This window comes from Lampetra planeri, chromosome 29, assembly GCF_965212315.1.
Source record: "Lampetra planeri chromosome 29, kcLamPlan1.2.h2, whole genome shotgun sequence".
Taxonomy (NCBI): Eukaryota; Metazoa; Chordata; class Hyperoartia; order Petromyzontiformes; family Petromyzontidae; genus Lampetra; species Lampetra planeri.
In genome coordinates, this window is record NC_136135.1 from 7,631,039 (window position 1) to 7,647,922 (window position 16,884).

At 49.4% G+C, this 16,884-nt stretch overlaps 1 protein-coding gene across 2 annotated transcripts in view; it reads right to left on the reverse strand.

Moving 5' to 3' along the window:
- The window catches only part of LOC144728645 (ATP-sensitive inward rectifier potassium channel 10-like), a 47,864-nt gene that overhangs the window by 14,270 nt on the left and 16,710 nt on the right, over positions 1-16,884 (reverse strand). Inside the window, exon 1 of one of the 2 annotated variants that reach the window (XM_078608217.1) lies at positions 1,458-1,683. The exons of the other annotated variant lie outside the window; for it this stretch is intronic. The gene's annotated coding sequence lies outside the window, so the exon portion shown is untranslated. Of the gene's footprint in view, positions 1-1,457; positions 1,684-16,884 lie in introns of those variants that run through there. 2 annotated transcript variants of the gene reach the window in all.

A 16,884-nucleotide genomic window follows, 5' to 3' on the forward strand; every position in this document is an offset into this window, starting at 1 on the left:
ACCGCCACCTCTCACAATCACGTGACCTAATAATGGAGGAGAGGAATTGAAGGAGGGAGCGTTAGAAGAAGGGATAGAGGATAGAGAAATTGAGATCAACAAAACTGTGATATAGAGCACAGAGAAGGCAAGAAAAAGGTGGAGAGAGACGGGGCTCCATTTAAGATTACACATTTTGCTGGCTAGGACGGACGGACGGTCACGTCCAAAGGACGTGCGGGTCGCTAGTTTATTTTAATAATTTTATATTTTCAACTTGTCATGTGCCCGTCACTCGCTCACTCTCACAGAGAGAATGACTCCGTGGTGGGAGGAAGAACCGACAGACAAGCGGCGAAGGCGGCCACGTGGCGAGCCCGGCGCAGCAACAACTGCCCAAGCTCTGCAGTCCTCTACATACTAAAGGTGTTGTCGGCCAATTAACGAGTGTTTACAAGGTGGGAGGAAATCGGAGCACCCAGAGAAAACCCCACGCGTGCGAAGGGGGAGGGAGGGGGGCAAACACGATCCCATACGGAGAGAACAGCTGGAGTCAAGATCACTGCTTTCTCCTGGCGGACCAGGGTGAGAACACCCCTCAACGTCCACGGGAAGGGAGGTACTCAACATTCGTGCAATCCACCAGCCCTCGCCTCCGTCGTGCTGGATTATCGGCCACGTGCATAGCCACCGCCGTGCGGCTAAATAAACATATCATTCGCCTTATTGCAGGGTATTGCTTTATGATTTGAATAGGCGAGTGAATGAAAAAAATACACGGAAGCAGACGCGAAGCGCCCACGCATTTAGCAATTTTGGTCTTTTTACGCGTTATTTTGCACGTTCGTGCGATTTAATTATTGCTGTTTTCGAAGTCTACAGTTCATCAAGTATTTAAGAAACAGCTTAAATTTGATGAGCAAAAGTCAAATTGAAGGTGATGTTCTGTTCAAATGAGCAAAGACGCAGTGCTCGATTTCCTATTTACAGCCCTGAGCCAATTGAGGAAATTCCTCATTCCTATGGCAGGACTGAGGCTGTCCATAGGAAAACCACCGTTGACTGCCCCAGCAAACCAGGAGCTCAACTCGCAACCTTCCCACCGCGAACCGCTCGCTCTACCACCGAGCCAGGCGTGGCTGGGCGATGCACTTCAGCGCAACTCATTATTTGTGCATCGCTGAACTCGTAATCATGAGCACCGAGCCTCTAGAAGTCCACTCCCCGGGTCGAGTCGCGACGCCGCGAGTTCCTCCGCGAAACAAACATCAGGCGAACGTGGCCGATGCGCCGAACAAAATAAAACTGCGCGCCGAGCGATAAAAACCCAAAAAGTCCGCACGGAAAACAACGAGGACTCGGTCTCTCCGTGACGAGGCCGCCACCGCCACCACACACGAGCGAGACAGAGAGGAGGGGACATTTTCTGCGAGAGCACCAACGTCGCGACTTCGACCGAGATCGCGGGAGAATATTACCGGTGTACTCCTCGGGTGTCTTGACCGTCTCCCCCTCTCTCTCTCTCCCCCACTCAAATTTTATTTCTCCTCGATCAATAGCGAGGAGCAATTGTGTCTTGCGAGACGACTCTGGGGAGAATAACTAAAAAAAAAGTTTCCTTTACGACTCAGCGGTCCTGCGCTATCACCTTTGTACCCTGCACCCCAGCTGTACCACCACACTTAAGCAACGGGGACGAATGAACCTTTGGCCACAAAGCGACGTGTTAAGTTGAACCACCCCGTGGCACATACCTCTGCACACAGCGAAACTGAAGTCGGCTTGACGCAGATTAAATATTAATCGGACAAAATGTACACTTGCGGTGCGTGTTGTTTTTATATTTCTAGGTTGTTTTAACAAAAGGGTTTAGAATGTGTAGACGGGGCAGAGTTGTGAGAGTAGAGTGACGACTGGTGACATTGGCTAACTTGCCTTGAGTAGACATTTCTCAATGTCACGATGGTTATTGTCCATTGTCTATCCATTGTGTCGTCAGCTCGTGTTGATGTCACAACCTCCAATCGTACACATCTAGCTTTGTTGTCAAAGGATAAAGGTGCAGCCCTGCAATTGCTGTATCATGCCACAGAATAGCCTCCACGAGAAGGCGATCCAGGGAACCCATCTAGAGGCTATTTTGGCCTGCTCTTCAACTCTGGCCAGACATCTGTACGTATGTACTTTATGTGGAACTTATATTAATATTATTTTATTATTTCCCTTCTACGTGACTTTACCGAAAGAACCAAGAATATGAATCCCTGCAGTCACGAAAGCTTTAAATTAAATTTTTTTTCGCATCGTACGTAGCTAACTGTGCTAATCAGAGGTGCGGGGGGAGGACAGCAAACTAAATACAATAAGCGGTTCTAAATAAATTAGTTTTCAATCGAGATTATGTAAAAGTGCACAGTACCACCAGTGGCTTCATTCTATTGGAAAGAGGAACGTTCCGGACGGCCGCAGAAGCATGTCTGAAAGCGCGAGCGATGCAGTGACCGTCCTTAGTTCGGAAAGAGGTGGGAGAGCACGCTTTGGTTCTTTCGGTAAAGTCACTTATTGTTCGACTTGCATCCCACTGGGATTTTTGCACACAGCATTGATATTCGGTGCTTTTTCTGGAAGATTTTGCTGTTTTTTTCCTGGATTTTTCTGTTTGCGCGCAGTCACTTTAAGATGTTTCTTGTTCATGTTTTTGTTTGTTGCGGTTGCACCCGATTCAAGAGCCGAATGGCTCACGGGGCTATACCAAATAAATTCAATGACATGAAAATGAAACGTAAAAAGAGTACCCACAATTCACGACACCATACGTAGAGGAAGCGGTGGAGGGTGGTGGGTTAAGACTCTTGGCACCATTGTTTCAACTGCCGTGCAGCACAGCGAAAGGAAAACCGGCGAACTGTCGGCTACAAGTTCAGCGTGAGAAACATGCCCTTTGTGCGTTAAACAAAATCCTAAATTCATGCAAATCGCATGCAAATTACATGCGAATGTCCCTTTAGAGTTTAGACGAATGGGCTCATTGGGACGGAATAAACAGAACGGATCATGGTCAGACGGACAATGCAAACGAGGCAGCGTTATCGAGACAACACGCAATAATTGATTCTTGAATCTGGGACAAATTATAAAAGCACCAGGGGGAGTGAATCGTTGCACGCATGATCACGACAGGACGGCAAGGTAATTCTCTGTCATGAATGACGAGGCCGTGGCGGGAATTGAACTGTTGACTTAGCTGAAAATCTTAACCAAGTGGTGCAGTTCGCTCGGCTAAAGATTAAGCAGCTACCTCAAGCGTTAAGCGACCTGGACACACAACAGCAAGAAAGACTTCTGCTGAATCGGGGTTACTAAATGTAATAGCCTCGTAAGAATGTTGCTTACATTCAACCGGCATTTAAAAAGAGAGAGAGAAAAAAACCACTGTAAAACATTTAAATGTCCGTCACGTGTTATTTATCCGTGAGCTGCGTCTGAAACTCAGCTGCAAGTGCAGAATGCCTTAACTGCGTTTTCAAATGTTTTTTTTGCGACCTCCGATTTTTTTTCGAGTCACACATTAACTCACACTTCGCCGCTAAATGGGCCCTCTGAAACGTTGGTAGTTGGATGGCTAAAAAAACATCGTGTCTGTTTACACTCACCTATAGTCTCGTGTTTAACGCGTGTCAATTAGGACATTGTCAAAGGGACTTAACAAACATGTCCAATGCTGGACACAAAATGAAGCTGAATAGTTAAAGCACCCCAGACTGGTGAAAACAACGTTTCAGCGACAATAGTTGACATTGTGAAGTTGCTATGTTTACTTATTTTAGTTTCCCTGAACCGATGTTTTGCAGCAGCATTTGTTCAAGAAGAAAACCCTGTTGGTTTAAACTTTTCTTTAAAATGTCGTCAATCTTCTGCAACCTGGGAGCTGCCTTGACACACGGGCTGACGAGACACTGTATGTCGAAATCGACTGAAAAACAATGCTGCTGATATTATGCAATCCCAGAAGGCTGTGCGCGGTTGATGGGTTGTTCAAGACAAACTTTTATTTTTCACGTGGAGTGATGGATACGTGAAGTTGACTTTGCCCCCTTGTTTATTCTGCGATTCAGGGTTGCAGCACCCATGCCAGTCATCAATCCGTGTCACCCTTACCAAGACGGGAAGACTTCCTCACAATTCTGGCAAATCGCCCGATGAAGCTGGTTGTAATCACCAGCGAAGCGTCCTGCTCAGATTGTAAACGTTGTGAGTTTACTCTCCAACACACACCGGAGTGCTGAACTAGTGACTAATTGGCGTGTTTTGTTAACCGCGACAAACCTTCCTAACTGGCTGTATTGGGCGGTGGTGGCTTTAACGACGCATTTATATGTTTTGCGATCTAACCTACTAAAAGCGTTATTATTGATTGCGATGTCACGTCTTTTAAGAAAAACGCAGCCTCAACAAGGGTTACGCAAGTGTCCTGAACTCATCAAGACGGTCCCTCAAACTTCTTATCAGGGTAACCGGGATAGATGAACGTTGTTCTGTTGGATAGCCAAGCCACCCACGGACACAATGACCTTTTCTTCTGTTAAGGTTTACAATGAGGTGCGTTTGTGGGGTGCATACAACGTTATCTTGACTTGACTACCTCGAAATTTGAGGTCACGGGGGGTTTAAGGGTTGCTTTATGGCACCATAAATTGTTTTTCACCAGAGAGTGTTGGGCGCAGGAGGGAAACACACGCAACGGATCGCCTGTGTGTCCTTTTCAGTTCAATGGCACAACGGTGAGCTCACCTCGAACAGCGGTGCGAGTTTCTTGAATCCCTCCTGCCGCCTCTATGCACCCGGCAGCAGCAATGGATTCATCGCGGTTAGTCGACCGGCAGTTAGCGGGCGGTGAGGTACAATGCGGGGCATGCCCCCCCCCCCCAACCGCTTCTTCCAACGCGTCTGGTCATCGTGGAAGAGTAGGCCAAACACCCATCTCAAGTTCGCGAAGCCACTCCCCCCCCCCACCCGACCCGATCAGAAGTGGGGCGAGCGAGGAATTTAAGGGCAGCGCCGTTTTTTTTTTAATAAAATAAGACTCTGCGGGGTTCCTCACTTCATTCAAGAAGCATCGGGTTTCTTACATTGACGGAAAGCTGATCGAAGTGAATTTGGCAGAGGGGCGATTAAAACAAAGCCTTGCTACCCCCAGCTTCCTTTCTCAACAATGACGTGGACGAAGTCGAGAACCGACATTGCCGGGGAAGCTCTTGCTACAATTTCGTGCGGCCATTCCTCGGTAAATGTGCACACTTACATTTAACACAAGGCAAACAGCGATGTGGCAGTCATTTGGTATCACATCTGTGGCTGAATAATTAAACAGTGGAATGCTGCAGTGGTGTAATGGTTAGCCATGAGAGTTTTTTTTTGGGTTAGATTGCGTAAATTTTAAATGTGTCGTTCAAGGCACCACCAGCCGACACAGCCAATTAGTAAGGTTTGTCCCGTAAACTGCACATGCCAATTCGTTTAGCATGCAATTGTAACTGTTGCGAGTTTACGCTCCAACACACCGGTTGTGCTGAACTAGTAACGAATTGGCACGTTTGATCTCCTGGTGTGGCAGTTGAAACAATTGTGCAGGCTTCTTAAACGCCGACCCAGCAGGAGCACGAATGGGTAAGAGCAGAGTGAGTCCATCGGAATGTCCCATGTGGTGGGGTGAAGTGTAAGTACTCACACCTCTTCCAAGACGACTGACGACTCGTGGACGAGCAAACCAAGTAACTTCTAAAGCGCACTCTATCCGAGTAAGTGTTCGCAGGGCTTACACTATACGGTACCTCTAATTTATGTACTTCAAATCGAAATTGGACAAAATGCCTATACCGTACCAAACCCACGAGTATCGGAGGATAAATGCCACACAGAATAAGTAAACAATTAGAATATCACCTGGAACAAAATATGCACTCTCCTTTGCAGTCAATCATCAAATGTGAAAAGTCACAATTGAGTCTGGCTCCTGTGCAACACGCCACCGTCAGATTTACCCCCGTGGCTACACGCCAACTCACGCAGCCGTGAATCATTCAGCGTTTAACGATGCAAACACAGAGCGCCGTTGTGTTTATGCTCCGAGACATATACATCAAAATGACTTGGTGACGTCAATCAGCGAAGCTATGCCGTCCACTTGTGCAATAGCGCGTCTTGTAAAAGTGGCGGAACAATTGAAGTGCTTTGTTCACACGGCAATCGTGCTACCTGTCTGGCAATGTCACAATTCCACAGTTCTCCCCATCATATTAACAGCGATATATTCTTATGCGTACCAAAAGCATCGATCTGCTTTAGCACAATCCCACGTGACCTCTCATGCTATGGCTGTGTTACGCATCTGCTTAAGGAGGCATCGGAGACGCTTAATTTCCCTTGCCAAAGTCTCGTTACCTCCGAGCAATTTCCACTGCCGCTGTACGAAGCACAGATTCGCCCGAAGTTGGAATCCAGCTGCTGTCATATCTGGGGTGCAGCACCCAGTTCACACCTCCCTATACTTGATCGATGCTAGCCGCAAGTGGCCTGTGCTTGATTGATGATCCGGCATTCGCCCATTCACCGCAGCCACTCCCTCATTTGGCGATCGGTGGCCTCCTTAAGAGTGTTCCATTGTTATTCTTGGTTCTTTCGGTAAAGTCACGTAGAAGGGAAATAATAAAATAATACAAATAAAACATAATAAAATAATTCTCGCGACGTTTCGGCCATAACGCAAGCAGCCGTCCTCAGGTGAAGAACAAGTCTGTCTGGAAGACAGCGTCTGAATGGACATTCAGGTGAAGAACAGGTCTGTCAGAAAGACAGCGTCTGAATGGACATTCAGACACTGGACATTCAGACGCTGTCTTCCCGACAGACTTGTTCTTCACCTGAGGACGGCTGCTTGCATTGTGGCCGAAACGTCGTGAGAATAATTTTCTTATGTTTGATTTTTATTATTTAATTATTTCCATTCTACGTGACTTTACCGAAAGAACCAAGAAGATGAATCCCTGCAATCACGAAAGCGTTAAATCGAAATGTTCTATTGTTATTACCACAGGGGTGTTCCACGGTGGCTAGGAGATGTTAACTCCCTCGCCCGTTATGCAGGAGGTCGTGGGTTCGATCCCAACGCCGACGAGGCCTGTGTATTTGGAGTTTGCATGTTCTCCCCGTGGTTGAGTGGATTGTACTCCGGGTGCTCGGGTCCCCCCCCCCTTTAAACTCCACGTGCCTGAAAAGCATTTGGCTGCTCTGAATTTCCACGCGATAAGCCACCTCGCTGAGCAATAATTTTGCGGCGAGGTCGCTTCTGAAAAAGAGCTGTATAGCTCAGTGGGCCTTGCCTGGTAAAATGTGACGTTTTCAGTGGTTAAGTTTTAGCTTTAATAGTTTATGTCAATGCGAGCTGCACTACGGTTCCTCCGCCCATATTGAAGCCTCTTCGTACCCAACCGACCGTTCCGTCTCATCTGGCAGGCGTTTAACCACCACACTGAAGTTCACCGCAACACACCCACTCTCTCCCACCTCGCCACACGGTGGCTCAAAACACTTATCTTGATGCGCCTTCCCTCGCGCTGCTCGACTTTGGAATTCCCTCCCATCGTCTCATTTCCAAAGATCTTATAATAACGTTGCTCAATTTTAGAAACACGCACCGACTCTCATCCGTTACGCCTTCAATAGTGCTCGCGTGCTGCTGGCACCTTTGGGTCTGTGCTCAGCAAAGCTGATAAAAAAAAACAACTGTCAATACCTTAGCACCTTACGAGGGCTTTAATCTATGCTCTTCCAAATATTTGTTTTTAAGCAGGAGCAGCACCAGTTTAAAAATACCGCCGATTGGCCACGCATATCTGCCATTTGCAAAATGTGAAGGTTGCAAATGTTCAACTGACGTCCAGCATCGCAAGCCGGTTTATTATCGTTGATAAACGCAGAACGCTTTAAAAAAAAAAACATCAGTAATTATTGTAGCCTGTAGATATGAACTTTACCATCAGCTTATCCAATTCGTACATTGTCCGCCAAGCAATCCAAGCCGGGCAGTGATGTCATGGAATAACAAGTGGTAGGATATCGCAACAGCATTTGTTCTAGATTTGAAGCTTTCGTGACTGCAAGGATTCATATTCTTAGGTTTTTTCGGTAAAGTCACGTAGGTAATTTTTTAAAATTTTAATTAATAAAAGTAAAATAAAAATAAAATAAAATAAAAATCACGACGTTTCGGAGGTAACACAAGCTTCCGTCTTCAGGTGGAACCGTCACAGCACGCTATCGTGATTTTTATTTTATTTTTTAGTTTACTTTTATTCATTTTAATTTTAATTTTTTACCTACGTAACTTTACCGAAAAAACCTAAGAAAATAAATGGCATTTGTTTTTTTGCCTATTTCTCTATTTCAGTTGTGCTATCATTGTTCAACCTCTTCTAAGACATCTAACCAGCGCGGCAGAGTAGGCCAAACATCATATCTAGAGGGGCCCTCAAAAGTTATCTTTATTGGAGGTCCTTCGGCTAATGTATGCAAGAAATTGCAGGGCTGCGCCCTTACCTTTTGTTTCTGTGATGTCGTCATGAGAAAAATACATTTATATTCGAAACTCTTGCAGTGAGCAGTGCACCACCCTGTGTGTCGTTGCATAGCTGCTTGTGAAGTGACTACAATAGGTCCATTTGATTCGTACCTTTCGTGCGCCCCCACACAAAAAATGTGGAAATAATTGTATTTGTTATTCATTGCTCAGAGCTGGAATGCTCCCACATAAAGAGAAACAATATTAAATACGATGGCTTCTTTTGAGTGCAGTCATTGGTAATCGAGTTCTCAACTTGTTGCCCTCCAGGAGCCAGTTTAACCGATCATTTACTGAATGCTTTTACCCACAATGCTCAATGGTATTGCTTTTTGTATTGAACAGGGCCCCATCATTTCAATGGAGTGCTCTTGCCAACAATATTTTGTTGATCCAGCAGCATTTGTTCAACAAGCCTGAACCTGCTGATGAGACCCACAAGGTCAAAGTGAGTCCACAGTTTGCTTGCTTGAAGAATTGCTGTTTGGCAATATTGGTCGGCAGAGCCAAGGGGCTGATAGACTGAAACATTCATATATACAGTGTACGCGGGACCTTAGACGGGAATTCTACTTCATACGCGCTTTTGCCCATTTTAACTAAGCGTGGATGCGAGGATGCGAGCCCACGATTCTCAGAAGGCGCTGGGGGCTTCGTCCTCTGACCCCTGACGAACTGGCTGTCTCAGCTGGCTGTAACCCAACGTGTAACCATTTGCCTCTCGTTTGGCTTAAAACTCTAAGCCCCCGCAATGTGCTACTCAGGGCGCTGACAAATCAATGTTCCCCAGTTCGAGCAAATGACAAGCATAGCTTGTGCAGGATCACCGCGGCGGGCAGCGAATGTGATATTCGCGGATTACATAACACCAGCGTCACTCTGCTGCGCCCGCGTGCGTATTATTTTGAGCGATTCGGCGCGATTCTTTATTATTTGTTCGTTTGATAATATTTGCGCGGGCTGCGAGAAGGGCTTCATTTTCGAGGGGGGTGCCCCAACCTCGCTTCGGATTTCGGGACGCTGATTTAATTGAGCGTGATTCAAATCAGCCGTGACCTCAAGAGACAATGGACGTCACTCTTCTACAGCTGATATACAACTCGCACGGCTTGGTGTGAGAGCAAACTGCATCATCATCATCATCAGCCATGGTCAATCCACTGCTGGATGATGGCCTGCCCTAAGCTACTGCCATTATGATTGTGCTGTTTGTTGGTGCTCGCTTTAGGCACTGTGCTCAGCAACTTTATACATATAAAAAAAACACGTTTTACTATTAGGCATTAATTTGTTAAAGACGTAAGGTATCACACAATCGTTGCCCGTTGAGGAAGTGTTTATATCTGCACTCAACGCCCACATTTTTATCCACACTCTTCCCGACTTTTAATTGGTGCTGGATAACTGATGAATATCTTCAAACACGTGATCTATTTTATCCCGATTTACTTTTGTGTACGAGCGTTTCGTGAAAAAAAAAATGCACTTTGATCAATTGATGAACCGATTGTTAAATTAAAACGCCAGCTTATTGACCGACTGCAACCAGCACCAGTCCAGGCACTGGCCAAAAAGTCACCCAAGAGCCCCTTTTATGCAACGTCCCATTTGTCTCGTGAGGTAATAAATCATGTGTGGACAACATTACCTCAGGCACAACAGTCGCTTCACTGTTACCGTTCACCAGTATCTGACAATAACCATGACCATTTGTCGTGGGTGTTTCCCCCCCACCCACCCTACCCCTCCTTGTCTAATCTTTCCAGTGACATTTAAGCGCAACGCTGTGGATGTTTTTTTTAACGGGGGAATTAGAGAGAGAGAGAAAATAATATATTCTTTGTTCATTCAGGGCTGGGAAAAGAAATCGAAAACACGGCGAAAAGAAATGAAAGAATGAAAGAAAAGCGCGCTCTGCTTTTCACCGGTCCACTTTCACCGCAGAAACATTGGTGAAAGCTCAGCAATCTGTAATTCTCTCCGCTCTCCATGGCGACTGGCTCCAGTGAAAAGGAAACTGGCAGCGCCGTATTAAAAAAAGGGTGCCCTCATGAATGGTGCTCTCACATTGAGAGGCGGCTACAAAGCGGTGGGCGCACACACACACACGTTCTTCTCGCCTTATAGGCGCTCACGCCTATTGGGTACCCCCCCACACCCCCCCACACACCCCCCCACTCCCCCCCCACCGTTCCGTTCCGCCGGCCCCCGTAGCCTCCCTGTTCTTTCTATTGCTCTGTTGCGTTGGAATGGGGATCATTTCTGGTTTCATTTCAACGTTATCAAAAAATAAATAATTTCCTCCCAAGGAGTCCCTCTTTTGTTGCTGCTGCCGCCGCCGCCAGCAACGCCGCGTCCGCCCGCTTTGTTATCAAACAAAAGCGAGTTGCGGGAGATGGACCAGAGCCAGGGTCGTGACAAGAGGACGCATTGCTGCTCGCCAATGTGCCGCGAGAGGCTATCATTGATTTTTGTTCGGTAGCAGTGTCATCGTGATTGAACGTGGGTCACCTTTCTCCCCCCACCCCACCCCATTGAAGCTCCTGCAGTGTCAAGACTTTAAAAAAACAACGCATATCTCGTTCCTTTGCTGGGTCTTGAACGCTGCAGTTCTGGGTGTATGCAGGGTGACATAGAAAGCCGTGGGAGGATAGGTGTCTACGACAGAGGGCACGTTTCTTATTTATTCTGGCGAGACCCCAAGGCGCACAAGTCTGTTATTGTGGCATAATCAACGGTGTGATATTACATGCCCTCGTGCAATGCGGCTGCATTTCCATGCTGTGTCAATGTAAGTTGTATTGGACGTTGTGGGAAGCGGTAGTGTAACGGTTAGCATGCTGCGCTGAGAACCCGGTGAACCGAGTTCGATTCCCGTTCACGACCAACACCAGTGACGATTATCCGAACCGCTCCTGGGCCTCCTTCCCTAGCTCGACTCAGCCTCAAATGAGTTCCTGGTGCAATGTGTAAACCTCGCCGTTAGGGAAACAAAGGCGGCCGGGCGTGGTGTTGATCAACCCAACCCCTCGTGTGCCGTGCCGGCCTTCATAGGTGCTCGCTCACAGCACTTGCCCCTACACGCTGTTAAAGGCTACACGGGGTGATCTTTGTCTTTGCATTGTGCGCGTGTTTGTGTTGCATTTGTAGACGATGCTACCGTGGTGCGCGGTTATCGCACTCGACTCGCGGCTCGTGGCGCTGCGACCCAGAGGACGTCGCTTCGATCACCGAGGGCTAGGCAGTTGAAGCAACGAGAGCCAGTCTCGTCTCTGTCGATCACTCGGCGTCATGAACGGGGTGCGCCACGGGTTTCTCGATCGGCACGTCGTGCGTGTGACCCCCCTGGAGAAGAGTCTTGAGATATTCTTTGGTTTTTCGGTAAAGTCACGTAGATAAAAAAATTTAAAATTAATAAAAGTAAAATAAAAATAAAATAAAAATCACGACGTTTTGGAGGAAACACAAGCTTCCGTCTTCAGGTGGAACCGTCACAGCACGATAGCTGTATCAAGTAAGAGAAATTCCAAGAAAACAGTCCTTGTATAAATACTGGTTGAGGGTGGGAGGAGCCAAGGTGGTCCCTGAATATAAATTTTGTGAGGTTCGGTGCTTTACCGAAAAAAACTAAGAATATGAATCCGTGCAGTCACGAAAGCTTAAAATCTAGAATTAAGAGTCTTGAGACTCGGCGAGACTTTCCCCGGAGTAAACACGCAGAGTGATAATCATACTAATGATGAGAAGCATGCTGGCCAGACATATGCATGTATGTTTGACTTGCATCCCACTGTGATTTTTGCACACAGCGTTGGTGAACAGTGCTTTTTCTGCAATATGTTGCTGTCTTTCCTTGGATTTTCAGTTTGCACATAGTCACACATAGTAACTTTAAGATGTTTTCTTGTTCATGTTTTAGTTTTCTGTTTCTTGCGGTTGCACACGATTCAAGAGCCGAATGGCTCACAGGGCTATACCTAATAAATTAAATTGAAAACTGAAAAACTGTTGAACTTCTTTCGCACCGTACGTGGCCAACCGTGCTAAATCGAAGGACGCCTTGGAAGGGGAGACTTTGAAGACTCTTTTGTTGTTGTTGTTGTTGTTGTTCCAACGAGTGCCACGTCACGACGCATCGCCATGGACACTTGCGAGCGGTTCCGCAACAACCCTTGGGCTGAACATCAAGAACACCGAGACCCTTGAGACGCGCGGATCGGTGCAACCGGAGGTCACCCCCCCCTCTACCCCTGCATTTGACGGTGGCATTCGAACAAAAAGTGTGGGTCGCCCCCCATCACGTAAACGGGGGGTGGGGGGGGGGGAGACTTTTGCTACGAGACTGGGGACCCACACGAGACTGGGGAGAGAGAGAACAAACCCACCACGGGGGTTTGTTTTGTTTGTCGGAGCAGCGCACCGTACATTACGTCAGACGGACGCAGCAGCAAGCGCCAGGCAAGCGCTCACTTCAGCTGAGATTTGCTCTTTTGCGTTCCGGCGGGTGTTGGGGGGGTGCAGTTGATCCGTGTTGTTTTTTCAATATTTCTTTCTTTCGTTACGAGGTGGAACGAGCACAAACCGATCGCTGGTGCCCCCGGAAGCTTGGCGACAACGTTCCGTGCCCCCCCCCCCCCCACCTGTTGTGTTCCGCGTTGCAGGGATAAGAAACTGATATTTTGAACGGCAACAATTGCTCTCGATCGATGTACAAGTTCTTTAGCCGTTCAGCCGCGTCAGTTGCCAGCTGGTGAATCGATCGTAGGAGATGCGATATTGGTGGAGCGATGAGCGTAGCTCAGGCGCAGGAGCTATATTGATGCGCGTACGTATGTTGAACTTCTTTTGCACCGTACGGAGCCCACCGTGCTAATCGGAGGTGCGGGGGGAGGTAACAAACTAAACACACAAAAAGCAGTGCTTAAGATATGAGTTTTCAAGAAATTAGGATTGAGGCATCACGCTACCATGAGAGATGGTGAGACAGTGTGGTGTGTGGGTAGGGTTCCATTCAGAATTTATAGATCTGTTGACGATGCTTATTGTAGCGATTCAGCTCGTATTAACAATCTAGCATATATATATATTTTAAACCGTGCTCTCTGAATAGCAATTGAAAATGCATCTGCCCCACCCGTGCAATTATTCGATGTTGTTTTTCTTTTTACGTGTGAGCATTCCAGCTCTGAGGACTAAACAACAAACACAATATTATTTCCACGTTATATATACATGTTTTTGTTCTCGGGGGCACACAAAAGGTACGAATTGAGCGGCCTATTGTGGTCAATTCGCACGCAGTTATGCAACGCACACACACACAAGGGCGGTGCACCGACATTCAACTCCTCTTTGACAGAGGCACGGCTTTTTAGTTTCCCCCCCCACCCCTTTCTCTTCTTCTCCTCCCCAACAAAGCTTGGGTGGAAAAATCCCACTTCTCGTTGCCTCGCTCAGGCATCCAGGAGAGATTGCAGACCGTGAGAACAACAGGCCCCGAGTCAAGTGAGCGTAGCCCACACGGCTCACACATTGGGCCACACGGCTCACACATTGGGGCCACACGGCTCACACATTGGGCCCACACGGCTCACACATTGGGCCCACACGGCTCACACATTGGGGCCTCACGGCTCACGCATTGGGCCTCACGGCTCACGCGTTGGGCCACACGGCTCACGCATTGGGCCCTCACGGCTCACGCATTGGGCCCTCACGGCTCACGCATTGGGCCCTCACGGCTCACGCATTGGGCCCTCACGGCTCACGCGTTGGGCCTCACGGCTCACGCGTTGGGCCTCACGGCTCACGCGTTGGGCCTCACGGCTCACGCGTTGGGCCTCACGGCTCACGCGTTGGGCCACACGGCTCACGCATTGGGCCCTCACGGCTCACGCATTGGGGCCTCACGGCTCACGCATTGGGCCCACACGGCTCACGCATTGGGCCCTCACGGCTCACGCATTGGGCCCACACGGCTCACGCATTGGGGCCTCACGGCTCACGCATTGGGCCCACACGGCTCACGCATTGGGCCCTCACGGCTCACGCATTGGGCCCACACGGCTCACGCATTGGGCCCTCACGGCTCACGCATTGGGCCCACACGGCTCACGCATTGGGCCCACACGGCTCACGCATTGGGGCCTCACGGCTCACGCATTGGGGCCTCACGGCTCACGCATTGGGGCCACACGGCTCACGCATTGGGGCCACACGGCTCACGCATTGGGGCCTCACGGCTCACGCATTGGGGCCACATGGCTCACGCATTGGGGCCACACGGCTCACGCATTGGGGCCTCACGGCTCACGCATTGGGCCCACACGGCTCACGCATTGGGGCCTCACGGCTCACGCATTGGGGCCTCACGGCTCACGCATTGGGGCCACACGGCTCACGCATTGGGGCCACACGGCTCACGCGTTGGGGCCTCACGGCTCACGCGTTGGGGCCTCACGGCTCACGCATTGGGGCCTCACGGCTCACGCATTGGGGCCACACGGCTCACGCATTGGGGCCTCACGGCTCACGCATTGGGGCCACACGGCTCACGCGTTGGGGCCTCACGGCTCACGCGTTGGGGCCTCACGGCTCACGCATTGGGGCCTCACGGCTCACGCATTGGGGCCACACGGCTCACGCATTGGGGCCACACGGCTCACGCATTGGGGCCTCACGGCTCACGCATTGGGCCCACACGGCTCACGCATTGGGGCCTCACGGCTCACGCATTGGGGCCTCACGGCTCACGCATTGGGGCCACACGGCTCACGCATTGGGGCCTCACGGCTCACGCATTGGGGCCACACGGCTCACGCATTGGGGCCACACGGCTCACGCATTGGGGCCACACGGCTCACGCATTGGGGCCTCACGGCTCACGCATTGGGCTCACACGGCTCACGCATTGGGGCCTCACGGCTCACGCATTGGGGCCACACGGCTCACGCATTGGGCCCACACGGCTCACGCATTAGGGCCTCACGGCTCACGCATTGGGCCCACACGGCTCACGCATTGGGGCCTCACGGCTCACGCATTGGGGCCTCACGGCTCACGCATTGGGGCCTCACGGCTCACGCATTGGGGCCTCACGGCTCACGCATTGGGGCCTCACGGCTCACGCATTGGGCCCACACGGCTCACGCATTGGGGCCTCACGGCTCACGCATTGGGGCCTCACGGCTCACGCATTGGGGCCTCACGGCTCACGCATTGGGGCCTCACGGCTCACGCATTGGGGCCACACGGCTCACGCATTGGGGCCTCACGGCTCACGCGTTGGGGCCTCACGGCTCACGCATTGGGGCCACACGGCTCACGCATTGGGGCCACACGGCTCACGCATTGGGCCCTCACGGCTCACGCATTGGGCCCTCACGGCTCACGCATTGGGGCCACACAGCTCACACGTTGGGCCCACACGGCTCACGCGTTGGGCCCTCTCGGTCGCATTCCCAATGGCCTGCGTTGTCACGCGTCCAGTTGCGTAACAACGAGGGGGGGGGGCATCCATGGACAAATAACAGCAGCGACGACGAAAATTAATCACGTCGTGTCTCAGCGATGTTTTGTTGTTGCTGTTGTTGTTGTATTACACTTGATCAAAGACAAATAAAATATGTTTTTTTGTACTTCCACCGTCACATGAACTATTTCGAAAGCTTGCAGTCGGGTTTATATTAACGGTGACAATAAAAGCAAACCGCAACTTGGTTTATTGCACTGCTGAAGAGCATAACTGCTTAAGGATCAGATTTCGCATCAGTAATATTACCAATAGTGAATGGTCACTGTTAAGTATCTTTATGTTTTTGTTGCTTAGTTGACGTCAGAGTGATTTGCTGCTCAAATGAGCCTTGAGGCATTGGTGCTCGTCCCCTGTTTACAGGCGTGAGCCAGTGGTGGAAATCCCTCATTCCTTGGTCGAGGGCCGGTTTCTCCAGAGGATGACCACATCGCCTACCCCACAAAGTGGTACCTATTTTATCAACCCCAGTAGGATGATGAGACGAGTCAACCCCCAACCAGGACTTGAACCCTCAACCTTGTGACTGCGAGCCACCCGCTCCACCGCTGAGAAACCGGCCCACAGGATTGTGGTTTACAAGGGATTATATTTCTCTTCTTGGTTCTTTCGGTAAAGTCACGTAGAAGGGAAGTAATAAAATAATAAAAATAAAACATAATAAAATTATTTTATTACTTCCCTTCTACGTGACTTTACCGAAATAACCAAGAAGATGAATCCCTGCAGTCACGAAAGCTTTAAATCGAAACTATCT